This window comes from Staurois parvus, unplaced genomic scaffold, assembly GCF_062004578.1.
Source record: "Staurois parvus isolate SC_StPar_1 unplaced genomic scaffold, SC_StPar_1.0 ptg000381l, whole genome shotgun sequence".
Lineage (NCBI taxonomy): Eukaryota > Metazoa > Chordata > Amphibia > Anura > Ranidae > Staurois > Staurois parvus.
The window spans coordinates 2,676,880-2,699,099 of record NW_028318177.1 but is presented as its reverse complement, the minus strand read 5'-3'; the positions used below and the strand labels follow the sequence as shown (position 1 = coordinate 2,699,099).

The 22,220-nt window shown below is 43.4% G+C and overlaps 1 pseudogene; it reads right to left on the bottom strand.

The window, feature by feature from the left end:
* Positions 1–358: 358 nt before the first annotated feature.
* Positions 359–2,801, bottom strand: LOC149455937 (uncharacterized; annotated as a pseudogene).
* Between the last annotated feature and the right edge of the window lie 19,419 nt (positions 2,802–22,220).

The window sequence follows — 22,220 nt, the reverse complement described above, 5'->3', positions numbered from 1 at the left end:
ATCCAATCAAATACATGTACATTATTTTTACCTTAACTCAACAATTATTTGTATGAGGTTTGCATTTTCACTCTTCTGCTTTATCTGTCATGCCATATCTGGTCTAACGCCCAGACCATGGCTGTAATCTGACCCAACGCCCAAGCTGTGGTTACCACTTGTCAGAAATGAGAGTAAACCTTATCTGCTTTTTTGTAAAGTTTGCAAAAACACTAATTTCTACATGAAGCTGGCATAAACAGTTTTGTTGGTGAAAGGGATTTGTGCCTCTAAGACCACTGGTAGGTTTTGCCCCCCCCCCCCCCCCGTTGCGCTCAAGAGACTGTTCTCTGCAAGAAAGAAATCCACGCACACCAGCTTCCAAAGAACAATCTAAATCTTTATTTCATTATACTCCATTTATATTGTATCACAGAATGGAATTTTACTGGATACTTGTCAAGGCTGTGTATGTGAACAATTTAGATTTTCCCATGTAACAAACGTGGTTAACTTTTAACTGTATCATAGTAGAAGCAGGTGCTGTTTAGTACAAAGAAATAATTGGATACTATCCCTGCCTCTTCCAAGGCTAAGATAAGAAACAAAAGAATATTGTGAGTACAGTTCTATAATACATACACAGCATATTTTCATTAACTCTTTCTGGGTATAAAATAAAACAATTATATCAACATGGAGTACAAAACAAAATGGAGGGGAACGAGAAACACACATTTCCCTTCAATCCCCTCTTAAATCATTATTTACATACGTGATTTTTTATTCCCCCTTATACAACATAGTTCTTTTGCTGCTTCTTTCTGTATTAGGCTAGATAACTGTGGTACTCCTTAGGTTTTGGGTTCAGTGGGGCAGTTTGTTCTTTGATCTCTTCCTCATACATAGTCATATCTATACCTTTGTTCATAAGCCTCTTTATACAGGGAATCACACAGCACACTATCAGGGCTATGAGTATCAGGGTAACTACAATAATCACCCCCATTTGTGCTAGCAGCTGCTTCCATCCCTTGAGCCACCCAAAATATTGATCTCATGGGTCAGTGATCCCTGAGTTCCTTTTCAATTCTTCTGACAGATCAGATTTTTTTATCGCCATAGTGACCTTACCATTTGGCCCAGTGTTGTCTGGAATGTAGGTACAGCAAGTACCGGTTCCTTTTATAATTGCACACACACCACCCTTCTCTGCAAGCATCATATCTAAGGCCATACGATTTTGGAAGGTCATGGCGGAGTCAGCCTGCAACTGTTCCGCTATCCCCTTCAATGCGTCCCTGGTGTAGTTGACAAACCTCTGCTGATTGTAATATATATAATTTATCCAATCAACATTCTTGTTGATGGTAATGATTGGAATGATTGACTCAAAACCTGCTTTGACCTGGTCTCTGGCTTTAAACTCATCCAGAACCCCTCTTGGAACCCCTATGGCGTCTATATAAACATGTGGGTCAAAACTACCCATCGGGGCCTCCCTCTTGTGCCTCTGGGTGCCTCCTGCTATATCTCCAGGGATCTCAGAGGGAATTTCACTAAAGATATGCAGGGGCATAATAGCTTTGGCCAAAGCATACTCACCAGACCATTCCTCCAATCTAGACCTGATCCTACCATCACCACAAATCCAGTAGATATCACCTAAAGATTGTGTCTGATTCTGTAAAAGCCTAGATGAAATGTTGCTGTATGTGTGACAAAAACCTTTTGTAAAATTTCCCAAACTTCTCTTTCTTGCCACTCCTCTATAGCAGGTATAATTCCCTGGGTAAATTTACAAGCCTTCGCCTGGTTTGGGGTTTTTGGTGACTATGGGATACTTTGCTTTCCAGGTTTCACAGGAAGCATTTTTATGTGTTCCTGTAAAAAGACTTGGGAAACATTCTTGAACATCTTCAGGAAGGTTTAGTGGCACTGTTCCCACATGGGGTGTGGCTGCTCCACAGACATAACAATTAGACTTGTTGTGCTGCAGGGCACTGTACCTCATCCATTCTAACCAAAGATTTACATCTAAGAATCCCGTCTCCAACTGCCACGGTATCTTCGAAAGAAGGATCAGTGATGGCAATCATATCCCTAAAACTACTGATGTGTGGCCTCAGGGGATTGTAATCGTTGTTATACATGTCTTGTATCTTAAATTGCCCCCTTGTGCCCGATATACCCCCTCCCCAGTATAATCCAAATACATACATTCCCGAATCACTAGGGCTGGGATTTTCTATGGTAAGCGTATATTTGGCATTGGGCTTGGTAAGAGTCATTCTATTTATGAGGGATTTTCCGTTCTTGTCCTTCTTATTTATGGCAGCGTCAGGTTTGTATCCCCAGTCATTTCCTATGTTCCATCCCACTGCTCCCCAATAATCACAGTTACTCCCCCAATAATCAGTTACACAGATGTAACCTATTCCCTCCCTCTTGTGCGCCCTTTTCCTGCTACTCTCTTCATCCCCTCTTTCCGTGAGGTCTCCATAGGTGAAGGAAAAGGTAGCAACATGGGTGTTAGAAGAATCGAACCACAATGTAGTAATCTTCCCCTCTCTGGTAATAGCAACCTGTGGTTTCTGTGCTGGTATATTGGTTTCTCTCTTGGTCCTAGTGTGTATTGGGTGTGCGTTTTCTGAGCTATTATTATCGTTGTTGTTGTGACCACATATAACCTGAACAGCACCCAGATCCTCTGGGGAGTATATGCAGTTAGTCACTATCCATATTGGGGTAAACACTAAAGATGTAATCACTCCCAGCAGAATCCATAGTTTGCCAGAGTCCTTGGCTAATAGAATGCTCATCTTGATTGTTTTCAGAGACTTTGTTACCGGCTTCACTCACTCTTCGAGGATTTGTATCACCTGCTTCACCTCCTTTAATAGGCACCACCTTGTCCTGGTCCTCTCCTGTCTCTGTGTCTTTTGTCTTTGGCTACGTTGACTCTGTTCACCCAGCTGGCATGGATCCAGGCTTGCTGATTCTCCACTAAAACTGTGGTTCTGGTGACTATCTCTCTGGTCTCTGGCCCGAAAGGATACCCGGCCTTCTTGTTCTGGGCTAGCTGCTTGACCACTACGATATCTCCAACCTGAAAAGGATGTGTAGGAACCTGTGGAGAAAAAGGAGAGGTGCGAGCAACATTTCTTTCAACATTGTCTAATGTTTCAATCAGTTTTTGAACATATTCTTCCCTAATCTGATCTAGATCTCCTGATTCTAGCAATAGTGGAGTTCTAGCCCACGGGGTGGGGAATGGTCTTCCCATCAATACCTCAAATGGAGAATATCCTGTCACTTTATTTGGTGTCATCCTGATTTCTGCTAATACAACTGGAAGCTGCCTTGTCCAGCCGGCAAAAGTACCCCCAGTTGCTTTCCTCAGTTTATCTTTTACAGTCCTGTTCATTCTTTCTACAATCCCTGAACTCTGTGGGTGATGGGGAATGTGGAATTTCCACTCAATTTTTAGGGCTCTCACTAGTCCCTGACAAACTTTTGAGGTAAAAGCAGGACCATTGTCTGAATTAATCTGTAGGGGGCACACCCATCTAGGAATAATTTCCTGTGTGAGGATACAGACAACTGTCTGGGCATCTTCCTTTGTAGTCTTAAAAGCTTCTACCCACCTAGAAAACACATCTAAAATCACCAAAAGATATTCTTGCTTCTTTCCTATCTTTGGCATGTGTGTGAAATCAATTTGAAGGTGTGTGAAAGGAGTGGTAGGGTATTGTAGATGCTCATGTTTAGGCTTATTTGGTATGTTTGGATTATTACGAATGCAAACAATGCATCTGGATACAAACGCCTTCACTAGTTTGGGGAGACCTGCAATGTAGAAGTATTGTAATAAAACTTCACAGGTGTTTTGCCAGCCCCTGTGACCTACTCCATGGTATTGTTCTATGAACACTAGCTGCAGGGATGCATGGCTTCCCCTCTTTGAAAAAGAGACCTTTCTCATCTTTTACTAAATCCTCCCCCATTCTCATCTTTTACTAAATCCTCCCCCACCCAATCTTTAAGATCTTGTTCTGATGCATATGTTTGGGGACTCAACAAGGTACTGTCCAGAAGTGTGATCTCCGGGGTCAACATAGGCATTTGTATCTCAGCCGTTTGTGTGCTAGCTGCTTGTCTAGCTGCTAGGTCTGCAAGCGCATTTCCTTTTGCAATGTCAGTTTGTTTTCCCGTGTGTGCTTTGCAATGAATGATTGCTAATCTATTTGGCAGTTGGATAGCATGTAGAACAGTGGTTCTTAACCTTCCTAATGCCGCGACCCTTTAATACAGTTGCTCATGTTGTGGTGACCCCCAACCATAAAATAATTTTCCTTGCTACTTCATAACTGTAATCTTGCTACTATTATGAATCGTAATGTAAATATCTGATATGCAGGATGTATTTTCATTGTTACAAATTATTATTTTTATTATACAGTATTTATAAAGCGCCAATAGTTCGCTCAGCGCTGTACATTAGAGGGAGACAGAACATGTGACAGAACAATACCAATACAATGCAAAACATGAGGGGATTGAGGGCCCTGCTCTTTCGAGTTTACACTCTAGGAGGGAGGGGATGGTGGCACAGGAGGAGATAGCTGTGGGGGATGGAGTGGTAGGAAGAGTGGAGGAGGTCGGCAAGTTAGCAGGGGGTGGGGTAGGCTTCCCTGAAGAGATGGGTTTTCAGGGTGCGCCTAAAGGAGAGGAGAGTAGGTGATAATCTGATGGGTTGGGGCAGGGAGTTCCAGAGGATGGGTGACACCCTGGAGAAGTCCTGGAGGTGGGCACGGGAGGAGGAGACCAAGGAACTAGAGAGAAGGAGGTCTTGTGAAGAGCGGAGTGTGCGTGCTGGGCGGTACTTGGATATTAGGTCAGTGATGTAGTTTGGGGCAGTATGGTGGACAGCTTAGTACGTCAGCGTTAGGATTTTGAATTTGATCCGTTGCGCAATCGGAAGCCAGTGGAGGGATTGTCAGAGGGGGGTGGCGGAAATGGAGCGGTTGGAAAGGTGAATGAGTCTGGCAGCCGTATTCAGGATGGACTGAAGCGGGGATAGCCAGCGGCGAGGCAGGCCAGTGAGGAGGGAGTTGCAGTAGTCGAGTCATGATATGATGAGGGAGTGGATGAGCTGTTTAGTGGTTTCTGGAGTTAGGAACATGTGGATTTTGGCGATGTTGCGGAGGTGGAGTCTGCACGAATTTGTTAAAGATTGGACTTGGGGCGTGAAGGATAGGTTGGAGTCCAGAATGACACCAAGTACTCTGGCCTGCGGGGCGGGTTTGATGGTAGCGTTATTTGATGTGATAGAGAAGTCAATGGGGGGTGGTGTCTGGGCTGGGGGGAAGACAAGTAACTCGGTTTTGGAGAGGTTCAGTTTAAGGAAGTGGAGCGACATCCAGTCTGATATGTCGCTCAGCAGGTGTGTGATTCGGGCGGAGACCGAGGGGGTGAGGTGGGGGGGTTGAGAGAGAGATTTGTGTGTCGTCGGCATAGAGGTGGTAGTTGAAGCCGTGAGAGTGTATGAGTTGGCCAAGGGAGGAGGTGTAGATGGAGAAGAGAAGGGGCCCGAGGACAGAGCCTTGAGGGACCCCAACAGAGAGGGGGAATGAGAGGGATGTAGTAGCATTATAGGTAACGCTGAAAGAGCATTGTGACAGGTAGGATGAGAGCTGGGAGAGAGCAGAATCTCTGAGGCCGAGGGAGTGTAGTTTTTTGAGGAGGAGGGGGTGGTCGACTGTGTCGAAGGCCGCAGAGAGGTCAAGGAGTAGGAGCACTGAATAGTGGCCATTAGCTTTGGCGGTTAGCAGGTCGTTGGAGAGTTTGAGTAAGGCAGTTTCGGTGGAGTGTAGGGGACGGAAGCCAGACTGTAGGGGATCGAGGAGGTTGTTGTCGTTGAGGTGAGAGCATAGGCAGGTGTGACTAGGCGCTGGAGGAGTTTAGATGTAAATGAGAACAGGGAGATGGGTCTGAGGTTGTTTGGGTCATTGGGGTCCAGGGAGGGCTTTTTAAGTATGGGGGTGATGTGTGCATGTTTCAGAGGGGAGGGGAAAGTGCCTGAGGAGAGGGAGAGATTGAAGATGTGGGTGAGGGAGCGTAGAATGGAGGGGGAGGGAGGTCGTAGGAGTTGAGGGGATAGGGTCGAGGGGGCAGGTGGTGAGGCATTGAACATAATTAAAGCATAGTGTTTAATCACAAAAACAATATGTAATTATATATTGTAGATTGTAAGCTCCAAGGGGCAGGGCCCTCAAACCCCTCGTGTATTGAATCATATTGTTACTGTACTGTCTTGTGTATTGTCTCCCATTGTAATGTACAGCGCTGAGCAAACTATTGGCGCTATATAAATCCTGTATAATAAAAATAATAATAATATTGTGAAATATTTATTTCTAATTATAAATAAATGAAATTTTGTCTTGAAGCATGGTGTAGCATGGGTAACAGGCTTAATATAACAGTAAACTACATTGCTACATTTTGCGACAGTATGCGTAAAAAGCCAACGTTAGTGCGAAGGTTGAGATTGCTTCATTCTCACCAGATCAGAAATTCTTGGGGCATGTGTGACTGGTCCACATAAGTACATTATGGCACCAACCCTGTCACATACACCTGTATTTGTACGGGGTGTATATGATGGGGTTGGCACGATGATGTCATCACGCCAGGTACTCATATGTGTGCGTATCTGCATGTGGGCGGACCCGCCTGGAGACAGATAGAGGAGCGGTGTCGCGGTTCCTAAGACCATTGGAAATATATGTTTTATGATGGTCTTTGGCGACCCCTGTGAAAGGGTCGTTCGACCCCCAAAGGTGTCACGACCCACAGGTTGAGAACCGCTGATGTAGAAGGTCCTTCACTACCGTGGAATGTGAAATGCTCTTCCCATCAGCAGCTACAAATCCTCTCCTAGACCAAATCACTCCAAAGTCATGTGCTACGCCAAACCCATATTTTGAATCAGTGTAAATGTTTACATTCTTTCCTGCGAAGAGCTGACAGGCTCTTGTAAGCGCTATGAGTTCTGCAGCTTGGGCAGACTGATAGGGAATTGCTTTGGCCTTTATGATTTCACCAGGCAGTTTCACTACTGCGTAACCTGCATGATAAGTGGTATCATTGGGTCTGGAGCAGGACCTATCTACAAAAACGTTTTGGGCATCTGATAATGCCATTGAAGACATATCTGAGCGTGGGGAAGTGTCTTGGTGAATTAGATCAACACAATCGTGCCGGGGAACTGGCTCATCTTCCTCCCCCTTTAATCCTAACAGAGCATTAAGAATGGGAGCAGGGCCTGAGGTGGCTGAAGCATATTTGATGGTGAGATTAGGATTGGACAAGAGAATGACCTCATAGCCGCTCAGCCTCTGTGAGGACATGTGCTGAGTGTGTATATTTTTTAGCAAAATAGCTACATTGTGTGTAGTGTGCAGTGTCGTAGGGTGTCCTAAGGTGAATGACATGGCCATTTCTACAGCCATAGCGCAAGATGCGAGAGCCCTGAGACACGCAGGCATGCCTTGGACCTGAACTGGCACCATTTTTGAGAAAAAAGCTACAGGGTGAAGTCTGCCTCCGTGCTCTTGAGCGAGCACACCAGCCATGGTCTTACAATTGTCCCTTGCATACACATGAAACATTTTTACATAGTCAGGGAGGCCGAGGCCAGGGGCAGTTACCATTGCATTTTTTCAAATACACATATGCATCAACCATGTCATCTGACCATTTAACAATTTCTGACATTTCCTAGTTTGTGGCTTGTCTCAACAGATTGTCATAATAGGAAGAGTCAGGCAGTAACCAATGGCTCCAAGAAAGGAGAGCATGTCTCTTGGTTTGTGGGCGGGCAAGACCCAGAAGAGCAGCAGCTCTCTTTGGACTGACTTTCCTTTCCCCCTTTGTGAGCACAAAGCCCAGGTATTCGACACTTGTTTTACACCACTGCAATTTTTTCTTTGACACCTTGGGGTTTATTTACTAAAGCTGGAGAGTCCAAAATCAGACTCCCTTCTGCACAGAAACCAATCAGCTTCTAACCTCAGCTTGTTCAATGAAGCTTTGGCAATGAAACCTGGAAGCTGATTGGTTTCTATGCAGAAGGGAGTCTGATTTTGGACTCTCCAGCTTTAGTAAATAAACCCCCTTGTGTCCATTTTCAAAAAGACATTTCAACAAACTCTCCCCATCCCTCAGGCTGGCCTCCTTCGTAGAACTACAGAGGAGGATGTCGTCCACGTACTGTAGCAGGACTGACCCATGGGTCGGTGTCCACCCCCTCAGAGTAGCCTGGAGAACAATTGTGTAGACTACCGGGGAATCCACGAAACCCTGAGGCATTCTACACCAGGTCATCTGGCGATTTTGGAAAGAGAAACCAAAAATGGTCTGTGTCTCTGCGTCAACAGGGACACTAAAAAATGCATTTGCTAAATCAATTACTGAAAAACATTCAGCATCAGACGGTATGGCCGTGAGCAGAGATAGCACATCAGGCACCACCGGAGCAATAGGGACCACTAGATTATTTATTGCCCGTAAATCCTGGACAAAACGATAACTACCATCACTCTTCTTTACTGGATTTATGGGTGTGTTGTAGGGAGGTATAACTTCCCTTAGAACCCCTTCCTTTAGAAACCGTGTAATAATAGGTGTCATGCCTTCCTCCTTCTCTTTGGATAGGGGATATTGTTTATGATAAATGGGGCCTGCTCCTTGTTTCTAAGTGACTTTATACGGTGTACAGTCTATCACTCCCACATCCAGAGAGTTGTCACTCCACAGCCATGGATCAATGCTCTTTGGGAGAGGGGCTTCCCCCATGGCAACATGGAAATAAGTCCTCCCTGCAGGGATGCTGTTAGTCCTATCCTCAGTTTCCCCATCAAAAAACTTACCGGACAGCCAGTAATAATCCTGAAACTATGCCATATAGTGTTACCCTCCCCTGCAGGATCTGTGATGGGCAGGGGTGGTGTTTTATAAGTCTTGGTGGGGATCCCATTGATTCCCATAGAAGGTTCAGCGTTCACAATTTCCCCTCTCCAATATTCCTTGGTGATAGTACTACAAGTAACGCCACTATCAACCAGGAAAGGGATATATCTGTCATTCACACAGAGTGAGATCATAGGTTGATCCCTATAATGGAGAGAGATCATGGGAAACACCGGGTCCCCACCTTCCGGGCAGCTTCATTGGCGTTCATTGGAGTTCCAATCAATGGGGAACTTAACTTTGGGTCTGGTGGAAGGATTAGGGGGAACGGAGTCAGGCCTTTGTGATTGTCTCTCATCTTGCATTCTGTCCTTATAAGGGCAATCCTTTTTCCAGTGATTTGGATCCCCACAATTAAAACAGCCTACCCTGGGATTTGTCCTATCAGAATATCTTTGTCCTCTTCCCCTGTTATTATATCCTCTTTCCCTGCCTCTACCCCTATTCCCCTGGTATCCCTCCTGGTAATGGACGGGGACGGGTTTCTCCTTCTCCCTGGGGATTTCAAAACATCCTGCAGCATCTTTCTCAGTGATTTTAGTTTGCATATCATCCATGGACAAGGTTGCCCACTCTGATATTTGCTGCTTAACCATTAACATATATTGGGGTTTTAAATTATTTATAAATGTTTGGATCATTAAACAATGCATGTTTGCAGTGACACTTAAACCCGCCTCATGACTCCAAAAAGTCTTGAATCTTATCCAAAATTCAAGCACTGTTTCTCCGCTCTTTTGTTTACATGCTACTGCAGTAGGTAGGGAGGATTTAGTTTTAAAAAACTCTTGTTATTTCTGTTTCTATTTCAGTCCACATTGTATTAATTCCGTCCTGTGTATTTAAGGCATAATTCGTAGCGGTGGTGGTGCCTAGAACTACAGCTCTACTGATACTGGGGACATTTTCCCAATTCCACTGAGAGGCAGTACAAACCAGTGAATCAATAATCAATCTAATATCTTCCTGTGTAAAATTTCTCCCTTTTACATGCCTTTTTCAAATATGCCAGTGTTCCCCCCGGTGTAGTAGTGGGCTTGGGACAGTGTTTAGTGATACAATCAATATCCTCTACCTCCAAACACTTGATTATTAGCATGTCCCCTATTGTGAGAAATGGATATTGCTTGGTCTGTGTCGCCACCCTGTGTCTGGTTCTACCTGCCGGTCCGGGGCTAAGGAGCCCTCCCAGTCATGTTTTATTTGCCAGATCTACTAATAGGGACCCTGATGTCCCTTCTGATCCTTCAGCAGAAGACGTCCCCTCATCCTGTGTGGAATCAGGGATTGGCTGTTGTGTCCCTGGGGATGGCTCTGGTGGGGGTTCAGGTCGGTCTTCCACCGCGCCCTGGACTGGTACTGGGGATGGGGCTGTGGGTTGGATTTGCTGCTGTGCTGCTGTCAGGAATGGACTCAGCACTGGTGGTGGGACTCACCTGCCGTGTGGGCTGCAGTACCAGGGCTGACCAGCGGGTGCTCTCAGCAGCCAGAAGCTCACTTCTGCAATCAGCCAAACCTGGGGCTGATTGCAGAAGGTGTATTTAAGGCATGACCAGGCCAGTGATCTGGGCCTTGGTGTATGTTTTCCCATGAGCCCCTGTACCTGGTATCCTGTGTTCCTGCCTCGTTGCTGACCCTGCTTTGTTCCTGATCTCTGCTGACCGTCTCCTGCTCTGACCCCGGCTCGTTCCTGACCATCCTTCTGCCTGACCCTCGGTACCACGCTGCCTGCTACCTGCTGAACCTGGCTTGTGACCCCGACCATCCTCCGCTTGCTCCCCCTGTACCACGCTGCCCGCACGTTGCTGACCTGGCCCGTCTGACCACGCTACTACTCTGCCATCCATCCATCCTGCACGGATCCAGCCGTCCCTGCTCACACCTTCTGCCTCTTCACATCAGGCTTTCTACCTGCACATACCTCTGGCGGATCCCTCTACCACTAGCAGGTGTACTCAGGGGCCGCGACCTGGTTCCTGTCTGCTCCAAGTCCATCCCCACCATCAGGGGCCCTGGTGAATAAGCAGACTGGGACTTAGACTCCGCGCCCTGGGGAATCCTGTCCTGAGGACCACTAGAGGTACCACCAAACGGTCATTACAGAACCCTACGGCCGGCCTGACCATTTCACCTCTCCAGCCCTGACTACGCCTGTGTTCCTGCACGTACTAAGATTAGTGGAAGGTTGGTTTGTTCACTGTGCGTTTATATATATATATATATATATATATATATATATATATGTGTGGCTAATAATAAACTGTATTATTATACTATACCTGGAACCTGCGTTTCCCTGTGTCAGTCCACACCTTTCTGGTCATTCCTAGATTCCTGACAGCCGCAATGGCTGCAAGGAAATCCACGTCCTCTTTGGAGAAGGAGGGATATATTCGAGGTTTCGGAGGTACCTTTTCCGGACCCGGGACATAAGGGGGTGGATGTATACTAGGTACTACTATAGTTGTCTTATTTCTACTCTTTTCACTTGCATGTAATCCCGGTGCCTGTTTATCTTTTGGATTCTCCGTTATTCTTTTTATTTTCCTGTCTGCCCTATCATACCAATAAGGTGCATATTTAAGCCAGTTTTCTCCTCCTCCACGCATATATTCCTTATCCCATTGTGGATTTCCCGGATAATATGGAAAAGCCTCAGTGTCTCCTAAGCATAATCCTTTTATCATATCCATATGAAAGGTGTCATTCTCTCCTGTTCTCGGGAACGGACTTGAACTGCCCATTGTTTCAGTCCATCCCACTAAATTATCCACCCATGGATTTATAAAATAATAATTAGTCCCACAAATCCGTGCTACAAAATCCTTACATGTCTCCCCTGGTTCGGGACAAGGTACATTTTTACCCTTGTCCCATTCTGTCTGGTTTATAATTAGTTCAAGACTAGAAAGAAGATGGTGATTCGCAGTGCTCGTCTGCCACCTGAGGTTTTAATTCAGATGCGTCTTCCCAAAATGTGAATCTAGTCACTTGAGTGCCGCCTTGGATTGAGTGATCTGTGACCAATTATCACTCTCAACAGAATGGAAAGAGGAGGGGGGAGGCAGAGAGAAACAGAGAAAAAGAGAGAGAAAAAGGACAGGAAACAAGTAAAAATACGGGATGGATGTTCCCTTTAATTTGTGTCCTGGAAGGGACACTGTATATAATAATATCCCTTTTCTCTCACCTGTTTTCTAACTTCCTCCACTGTGAGTCCCTCTTGAAATTCTACCGGACAATATAATTTTATTCTTTCTATCAGTATTTTAGGAGTACCTTGATCAAAGAAAAGTCTTCTGCCTAATCTATATTTATATCCTTTTTCTACCTTTATTCACAAGGTAACCTCCAGGAATACGATGATTAAAAAGTAGTCCGCATACACATTCAGGACAAGTCATTTGCAAAACATTTAATCCATAACTACCGGTCCATACACTTACCACCTGTACCTCGGTGTTACACAACAAATTATCTTTTACTTTACGTGACAGAAAGATATGCAACAGAATTTTGGCAGCCCAAATCTACCAGTGTCAATATTTTCTCATTTCCTGGACATCCAATGTCTTTAAAGTACTTTCCCAAAGTACATATACATATTCTGGACATCCAATATCCTTATAATACTTTCCAAAAGTATATATCTCTCTGCCGGCAATACCAATATTTCCTGGACATCCAATGTCCTTTTAAGTACTTTCCCAAAGTACATATAGACTTATTCTGGCCGGCAATCTTTTACACTATACCCTTTCATTAAAACATACTTTCAAAGAATGTGGGCATTGGAATTTGGCCAGAGCTTAGTCACGGTAAATATTAGAAATATAAATCAATACTCACCGGGTAGGATGACTCTCCGATCCCGGACCGAGCCCCGAAACTGAAAGGGATTTGTGCCTCTAATGACCACTGGTAGGCTTTGCCCCCCCCCCCCGTTGAGCTCAAGAGACTGTTCTCTGCAAGAAAGAAATCCACGCACACCAGCTTCTAAAGAACAATCTAAATCTTTATTTCATTATACTCCCTTTATATTGTATCACAGAATGGAATTTTGCTGGATACTTGTCAAGGCTGTGTATGTGAACAATTTAGATTTTCCCATGGAACAAAAGTAGTTAACTTTTAACTGTATCATAGTAGAAGCAGATGCTGTTTAGTACAAAGAAATAATTGGATACTATCCCTGCCTCTTCCAAGGCTAAGCTAAGATAAGAAACAAAAGAATATTGTGAGTACAGTTCTATAATACATACACAGCATATTTTCATTAACTCATTCTGGGTATAAAATAAAACAATCAACGTGGAGCACAAAACAAAATGGAGGGGAACAAGAAACACACATTTCCCTTAAGTTAGTGTGTACATATCTCATATATGTATGTTAAACTAGCATCTTGTATTAGTGTATATAAAATGGATTCAGTTATATTCCATTTAATCCTTTCAGTCCCCTCTTTTATCACATAGCGATAACACTTTTCATTGACTCACTCTCCCTATCGTCTCAATCCCATGCATTTCCTCATATTGTTGAAGCAAAAACATTTCCTCCCTTTCCCTTTCATTAATTCTCATTTTGATACACATGTTCATTCGGTATAACAGATATCCCATAAAAATCTGTAAGAAAAACATAATCATGAGGGAGATCAATTTTCTAAAGCTGCTGAATATGTTCCTAAACCAGGATCCATCTCCTATTCCCCTAAAGGGATTCCACCCATTGTCTGCTATAGCTCTAGCTTCAGCCTGGAGATCCTCCACCTTTTCCTTATGCTTATTAATCATTTCATAGTAATCTGGTATTTCAGCAGTTGTATTGTGTACCCATGTACAGCACTTATAATCAGTGGTGGATTCACAAAGCCCAGTCAGTGCTGCACCAATTTGTTCTACTTTCATCTCATTAATAAGCACTTGTTTTCTTAAGGCCCGTAATTCTACGTTAATGAGACTTATTTCAGCTTGTGTTTCATTTATTATTTGATCCATAATAAGTGAGTAGTTATTAAGTCTCCTCATTAATTCTATTCCCCATCCAGTCCATGTAGGAAACCATGACCAAGCCTGGTCTTCTACCTTGAACAAATCTCTCTTATATCTATGTTTCAGAGGATACCAGGGATGATTACTGGCCAATAGGGCATCACTATGTTCTCCTCCCATAACATCCATCACTGCTACCAAAGTGGCCAAATAGCACCAACCCTCCTGATCCTGGGGAATCCATGGGTAACAAACTTTCCCACAGCACACCTGGACTCCCTGAGTAAAAGCTACTGATTGGCTTTTCCATCCTGTGCTTACATTGGAGTCAGGGTAACCCACTAGGGCTAAATTAATAAAAACTCGTCCTAATCCGTAATGTTTCGGGTGATCTTTTTGGTCAATTATTTTTTTAATATAATTCTCCCATTCTCCCTCAGTTCTATTTATTTGTATAAAATGACCACCTGTAGGTTCCTTCCCAGTAATATTTAATTCAGATTTACTGCAAAACTCTTCCCCTTCTCTCGACCCCTTACCCAGATGAAAACACCATTTGGGTTTCATAATGACCCCCAATACCTCAAATTTAGGTTGGGTGGTAACATTAGTTAATATACACGGGTTACCCTCTGTAATGTACATGTAAGATTTATTGTAACGGACATGTAAGATTTGAGTGGAAATATGGAATCATAGCCATGACAGGTTGAGTAGATTAGATTATGTCAGGCCCTTTCATTACAAAGGTGTGTGCAGGAACAGTCTGGTAATTAAGGATGTACATTGAGCCCCTGGGCAGTAGGGAAATGAATAGAAGGTACAAACAATTGATCTGGGATCAGATGTGTATGTATACACAATTACTCCATAGGCCTTACAGACCCAATCATCATTTAGCATTAATTAGTCTAAAGCCAGGTTCCTGGAGGTGACAACTTTTGTGTGTCAATCAGGTTATCACCTTCTGAGGAAAACCAGTGACAGCAGACAGACGGTCTGCCTTTTGTGGAAAGCTCTATAAGTAATATTCACATCAAAGAAGTATGTTTAATCTCTTATAAAAGCCAAAATATTCGTTGCAGAGATATGAACAAGCTTCCTTTGTGCAGACCATTCTGTACGCTGCATTTACATATAAGAATCATATTTGTGGCTTGGGGAGGAAGCCAGGGAAATGCATGGAATGATTAGATGACGCGGGGGTGCGACAGTCGGATGGTGTTTGGTACTGTTGCGATCGGGCTGACACGCTGGTGTCAGAAATCCAATCCCCGACTTGGTGTTCAGGCCAGTCTCGGCCCAATTGAACTTGGGCAGGTCCATACACAGTACCTCTTGTGGGCAGGTCAGGACAACCTCCCCCAGAGTCAATTGGCCGAAGACTAATGTCCCGCCCATGTCCAAATCGCCATAAATTGAACGCACGGACATTTGGACAGGGTGATCCGTACGGAGCTGGTTCGATTGACCAATGGATTGCTAAGTTTCTGGCTTGCTCCAGCCGCAGGGTAAAGTGTTATTCTGTCTTTTTATTTTATAGTAATTAGTCATTTGTGTGTCTTCTTATATCTTTTGTATTTCTGTAACTTGTTATCTTTTGTACATATTTTATGCACTGCCCACTTTGGGAAATTAAATCTTAAAATTAATTAGTGAACTTCTGTGTATTTAAGCACGTGCTCATATCTTCGGAGAGACTAGATCGGAGAGATTAGATTGGGTTATATTGTATTGTATTTTAGTGCCTTTAAAACGCTCGGTTAAGCTCATTGCCAATCTGTATGCAACTGCACTGTGAGTGGGCAGATTGCACGCAGATTGCAAAGGTAACAGATCTGCCAGACGGAGATCTGTGTGTTTGTGTGGTGTCTCAACAGACCATTCTGCGGATAAACTGTTGGGTGGTGGCAGGCTACCTTTGTGGTGCGTCTGGTGTGGGGGTGTGTGGACAGTGGAAGGGTTATCAACACCGGGGTTCAAGCTAGGATAGCTAAAGGGACCATTAGAAGGGTGTGTGATTACTAAGCTGGTCCTCAACTCTAATCAGGGCACCAGGTTGTATGTAAGATCGTATCTGCCAGTGCATGGTCGACCAGCTGGATTGGAGTGGAGTCTCCATCTGGTGGTGGCCAGAGGTAGTGCGGGCTGTGAAAAGGTATCACGGCTGATCTTATATACGGTTTGAGATATTTAAGTGTAAATCCCTTTATTATCCCCTCTTTACCACCCTGTCGTGGCCACACGAGTGCGTCACGGTTAGCTAGTCGCTGTGGGCGTGGCGTGTGGGGGACACGTGACAGGGTGATCGTTTTAAGCGAATCCTTGACACCCTCCAACATAGTTGTGACATTTAGGGGTATTGCATATATGGGTATGCTCATAGTTTCAGGGTGGAGCATGCTACAAACCTAACAACTTTTAAACCCTAAGAATTTAGCATACTTATATTTAAACTTCAGTAATGACATATTTTCAGTTGTAGACCTCTTCTGTCTTTTTACAGGTACGGTACACCCAAAATTAGCAACCACTTTGCTTCCCTTTTGAACATGTAACAGAAAACCTTCATTCCATTTACAAGTTAGTGCCTGACTACACTCATCCATAATGCAACATGTAAAGTTGTGTGTAGTATTAATGTCTATTTTACATTGACCTTTAAAAGGTATCAGATGGGTATATGTTTGGTTAGCTCCTTTTACCAGATGTGATTCAGATGGGCTATTCCATGTTAATGTAGTACATGACTTATTCTCATCTGGTTGTGATGAGGTACAACCCCCCACCCATCCTGAACTCCCAGAGGGTTTCTGAACCACAGGCCCCTTTCTATCATATGAAATCTCCAATAGAAACCAGAGTGGGACAATGATAATAGTCACTATTGATAAGATAATAATCAGGTTCATCCAGTCCTCACAGGGATCAAATAGGTTGGGTAGCAAAATTCTTGGCTCCTTCTGTTGGTTGATCAGCTTGATTGTGTCTCATCTTGGGAAATCCTTTTGACTCTTGATGCATGGATCCAGGTGCCTGATCCTTCAGTAAGAACAGCTGTACGTGTAATGGCCACGATCACTGTAGGTTCTCCAAACCAGGGTCTCACCCTTGGATCCAGTCTTCGGATCACCACTTGATCACCTACCTCAAAGGGGTGGGTTGGTTGATCTGCGGGTAAAGGAAAAGAGGCAGCAGCATCACTATGTTTGCTATTCAACTTTTCACACAATGCTTTTACATATTCTGCCTGTATCACCTCTAAATCTCCTTTCTGCCACAGAGGGGGTTGCTGTCTAGGCCAAGGGGTAGGGAATGGTCTGCCCATCAATATCTCAAAGGGAGACACCTTACTCCGTTTTATGAGGTTTCATCCTTATTTCAGCTAGTATAGCAGGTAACACAGCTGGCCAATTCTTCAGAGTCCCTCCCGTGGCTCTCACTAATTTATCCTTAATTGTCCTATTCATTCTTTCCACTACTCCAGAACTCTGAGGGTGGTAAGGAATGTGGAGCTTACATTGAATACTCAAAGCCTTTGAGACTCCCTGAGTCACTGCTGCAGTAAAAGTTGGTCCATGATCGCTTTCTATGAACAAAGGACAACCCCATCTAGGGATGATTTCCTTACATAAAACCTTGACCGCTGTCTCTGCTGTTTCATTCCTACATGGGAAAGCTTCCGGCCAACCTGAAAATCTGTCTACTACCACTAACCGCTTATCTCCTTCTTTTGATTTAGGGAGATGTGTAAAATCTATCTGTAGATGTGTGAACGGTGCCTCAGGGGGTGTTAAATGTTCATGTTTCCCATGCTGGCCATGCCCAGGGTTGCTTTTAAACAAGTAAGGCACCTTCCCAATGTTTCCTTCACTAGATCATGGAGAAACCGTACACAAAATCGTTTGCGCATTTCTTTTTCCACTAACTGTTTTTCCCTTATGACCCACACAATGAAAATTTTGAATGAATAATACAGCAGCTGCCTGTGGAAGTCCTACTATCCCCTCTTTTGACATAAGACCATGTTTATCTTGTGTCAAACCTCTGCTAGCCCAAAAATCAACTTCACTCTCAGAGGCTTGTGCCTGCAGTGTACCTAAAAGCTCATTTGACAGTAGGGATGGAGTGGACAACATTGCCATAGATAGATCTGCTCGATTATGCAGTTGCCCTGCAGTTTTTGCAGCTGCATCTGCCATAGCATTGCCTTTTGTAACTGGGTCTTTTGCGTTAGTATGTGCCCGCACTTTAACCGTTTCAATACCGTGCAATTTTACACCTTCCTGCCCAGGCCATTTTTCAGGTTTCAGCGCTCTCACACTTTGAATGACAACATTGTACCCAAACTAAAATTTTATCATTTTCTTCACACAACTAGAGCTTTCTTTTGGTGGTATATAATCACCGCTGGGGTTTTTATTTTTTGCTAAATTAACAAAAAAAGACCAAAAATTTTGAAAAAAAAACACATTTTTCTTTGTTTCTGTTATAAAAGTTTACAAATAAATAATTGTTCTTCATAAATTTAGGCCGAGATGTATTCTGCTACATGTCTTTGGTGAAAATAACCCAAATTAGGATGTATTTTTTAGTTTGTAGGAAAGTTATAGAGTTCACAAACTATGGTATAGATCTGAATATTGATCAATCCTGAAGTACTGACAGCCAATCTAATTTCTTGAGGTCCAAGAATGTCAGAACAGTACAGATATCCCCCAAATGACCCCTTTTTGCAGAGTAGACAGTCCGACGTACTTCATAAGAGGCATGGCGAGTTTTTTGAAGTTGTATTTTTTTGTCATAATTTTTCAGAAAATGAAAAAATGAAAAAAATTATTTTCACTATTTTTTTTTTACATACTGTCACCAGTGCAGTACAACGTCATCATATAACTGGCATGGCGGTGAACAGGGACACTGACTGGTGACAGTATGAAAAAAAAATATATATATTTTTTTTTTAATTGTTTTTTATTTTTTTATTATATTTAATTTTTTATTACTTTTTTTTTTAATTTTTTTTTAAGATTTTTTTTCATATTTTACTATGACCAAAGTAGTACAATGTTACCATAGTAACATTGTACTACTTTGGGGAAGTGATCAGTATTTTTTTTTACACAATTTGCTTATAGCAAAGAATTACTTTGCTATAAGCAAGCATTTACCTGAATGAAATCAATTCATTCAGCTTTTTTTTTTTTTTTTTTTTTTTTGTGCTTAGCTGTGATTTGGTCACAGCTAATCACATGACATGTTCATGTGACTGAAAGGAATTGGCTCTCGTTCCTTTCGAGCCACTGACCCCCGTCAGTCCCTGGCCTTGATCAGTGTCTGTCCTCAGGCCTGGAGCCCCCTCTGAGACACAGGAATTGCACACAGACACAAGGTGGTATCTCAGAAGGAACTGAATTTATTCTTCCGTGTTTAAACTTATATATGAAACTTAAAACAATGCATGGAAATAGAAGAACCAATCAATTGACAGACATGCATTAACCAATCAGAATATTACATACGTCAGTCATGCCCAATCATTTGGCATTTATGTAAATTTGTATTAAGTGCGTCAAACATTAGTATAGAAAGCAGACAATTTCCCTATTTAACATTGGCTATAGTTATTAATAATCTTGCAACAGGATATATCCAACCGCAGACTTTCAGTCTTGTGCTAGCTAGAAGAAAAAGGGAAGTTACACCTGAAGGAGAAAGAGGAACCTTAGGCTCTTATCGAAAGTAAGGAACAGTCTTAAAACACAAATTCATCTTTAAGTACTGACATAAGTCTTAAAATGGATACTTATCTTAAAATGGCAGAATTTAGGCTAAGGGACAAAATGGCGGTATGGTAATGCTGAAAGGCTGATTCCTTCAGTGATTAGCTGTGACCATTCACAGCTAGGCACTAGTATACAATGGATGGCATCATGAATGAAGCCATCCATTGTATACAACTGTCATGTGACCTGCTGTGATTGGTCACAGCAGGTCACATGGTACCAGCAACGGGAGGCGGTACTTGGATCTGTCATCGGCCGTGTCCGAGGTGCACGGCCGGTGACAGATCGCACTGCTGCGCCGCTCTGCATTAGCGCAAACTGCGCATGTGCGGGAGCACGCCAAATGGCGTGCACCCGGAGTGCAGAGACACATTTGAAGCCGCCAAACGGCCATTGGCCAGGCGGCTAATGGTTAATGACCGCTATCCTTCTTGGAAGTTGGAGTGCAGCAAGCAAATCCTGGATCAAAGAATGATGGGATATCGACTTGCCATCGGCTGTAGTGAAACCACGGCGTTGCCAAATACGGCCAAAATCATGCACGACCCCAAAGACATATTTAGAATCTGTTTATATGTTAACATCTCGATCTTGATAAAGAGTGCAAGCTCGTGTTAGGGCCACTAATTCAGCTGCTTGTGCACTGGGGTAGAGGATAGAACCTGTTTCAATAATAAGAGGTGGTTCTACTACTGCATAGCCTGTGATGTATGTAGCATCACTAGGGCGTGTGCAGGATCCATCGACAAACACATCAGGGGCTCCAGGAATCGGAGTCTCCAACATATCTAGTCGCGGTGAAGTGTCAGCTTGGATAACATCCAGGCAATTGTGCTCCTCCTGCAATTCTGGTGACCTTGTGTTGTGAAGATTAAGCAGGGAGGACAATAAAAGACGATCCCGATGTAGATGGGCTGTATTAAACTGTGAGGTTAGTGGTGGATGTCAAAATTACTTCACATCCCGCCAGGCGTTGTGCTGACATGTGTTGAGTGTTAATGTTTTTCAGTACATGTAGGACATGATGAGATGTGTGTAATATCAATGGGTTCCCCAAAACTATGATAGATGCCATTTTCACATCCTCCAACCAGACTTTCTTAAACCTTTTCATAAAGTCAGTAGCAGTCTGTGACATTTTGCTGACATGCTACTATTAGAGCAAATGATTTCCTTTGTTTGTACAGCCTAAACAATTCACATGTCACTTCCTCCCATGCAGCGTCCCATTGTGCTCTAGTACGTAAAGGATACTGATCTACTCCCTGTGATGGGTTCCACTTTTTGTAACCAACTCCATCTTCATTATTAAAAATCTTACAATTTTCCCATTCAAACTCTCCTGTAATATCTCCCAATACTTTCTCAATTATCAACCTGCAATCTTCCATCGTATAGTTCCTTCCTACACATGTCCTCTTTAGCCAGGATACCGCTCCACTCGGAGATTTCCTTGGATTAGGGCATCCCTGTACTATAGCATCCAGCTCCTTGGGATCTTGGGATTGCCTTTAAATTCAGCTGCTCCCCAATCATGAATGGAAAGGCTGAATTATTCATATCTAGCTCAGCTGTCTCATCTTTAACTTCCCCCTTGGTACTTTCTGCTGACCTAAGAATTCTATCACTCTTTTCTACCTTCTTTATCTTCCCCTTTACTTTCCTTTTACCCCTCTCAATATCCCTTTGACTAACACTCCCAGTTTCCCCATCTGAGCTAGATTCTTCTGACTCCCCTGTATTTATCTGGGAAGCAGCAATAAGAACCTCTTCATCTACTTGTTTTACCTGTAGGAGTGCTGGGTATAATTGGGCTGCATGTGGAGCTGTAGGGGCAGGACGTGCCTCGCTGTGTTTGTATGGCGGTGGAGGTGTGAAATCATTTCCTACAATTAGAGTCTTATAGCCTGGTGCATACTTCAACCAATTCTTACCCCCTTCATACATATAATTCTTGTCCCAATCTGGATTTCCAGTCCCCCAGATACCTACCTGAGGCTGTTCATGCAAACACATTCCTCTAATCATATCCATACACATAGTGTCATTTCCCCCTTCACAAGGAAAACTACCTCCACCCAGTCTTTCTGACCATCCCACTAAATTATCCACCCAGGGATTAACATAATAAATATCATAAGGGGATACCCTTGCTACATATTCTTTACAAGTTTCATTTCAGGTAGATGTGTTCTTTCCCCTCAGCTTTTTAGTTTTTCTTAATAGCTTAATCAACTTCTGTGGCGGCACATTACGGGGTCCTTCCTCCTTACCTGAGGAATTACCCATAGCAGTAAATTAGCAAACTAACAAACAAGACAAAAAACAATAACAAACTTTTTACAAATTATACAAAGTGCTGTGCCAGGTGTGTTCTGGTATTATTCCCCGAGCCGAGAATCCCTTAGTCTTGCTCCTAAAA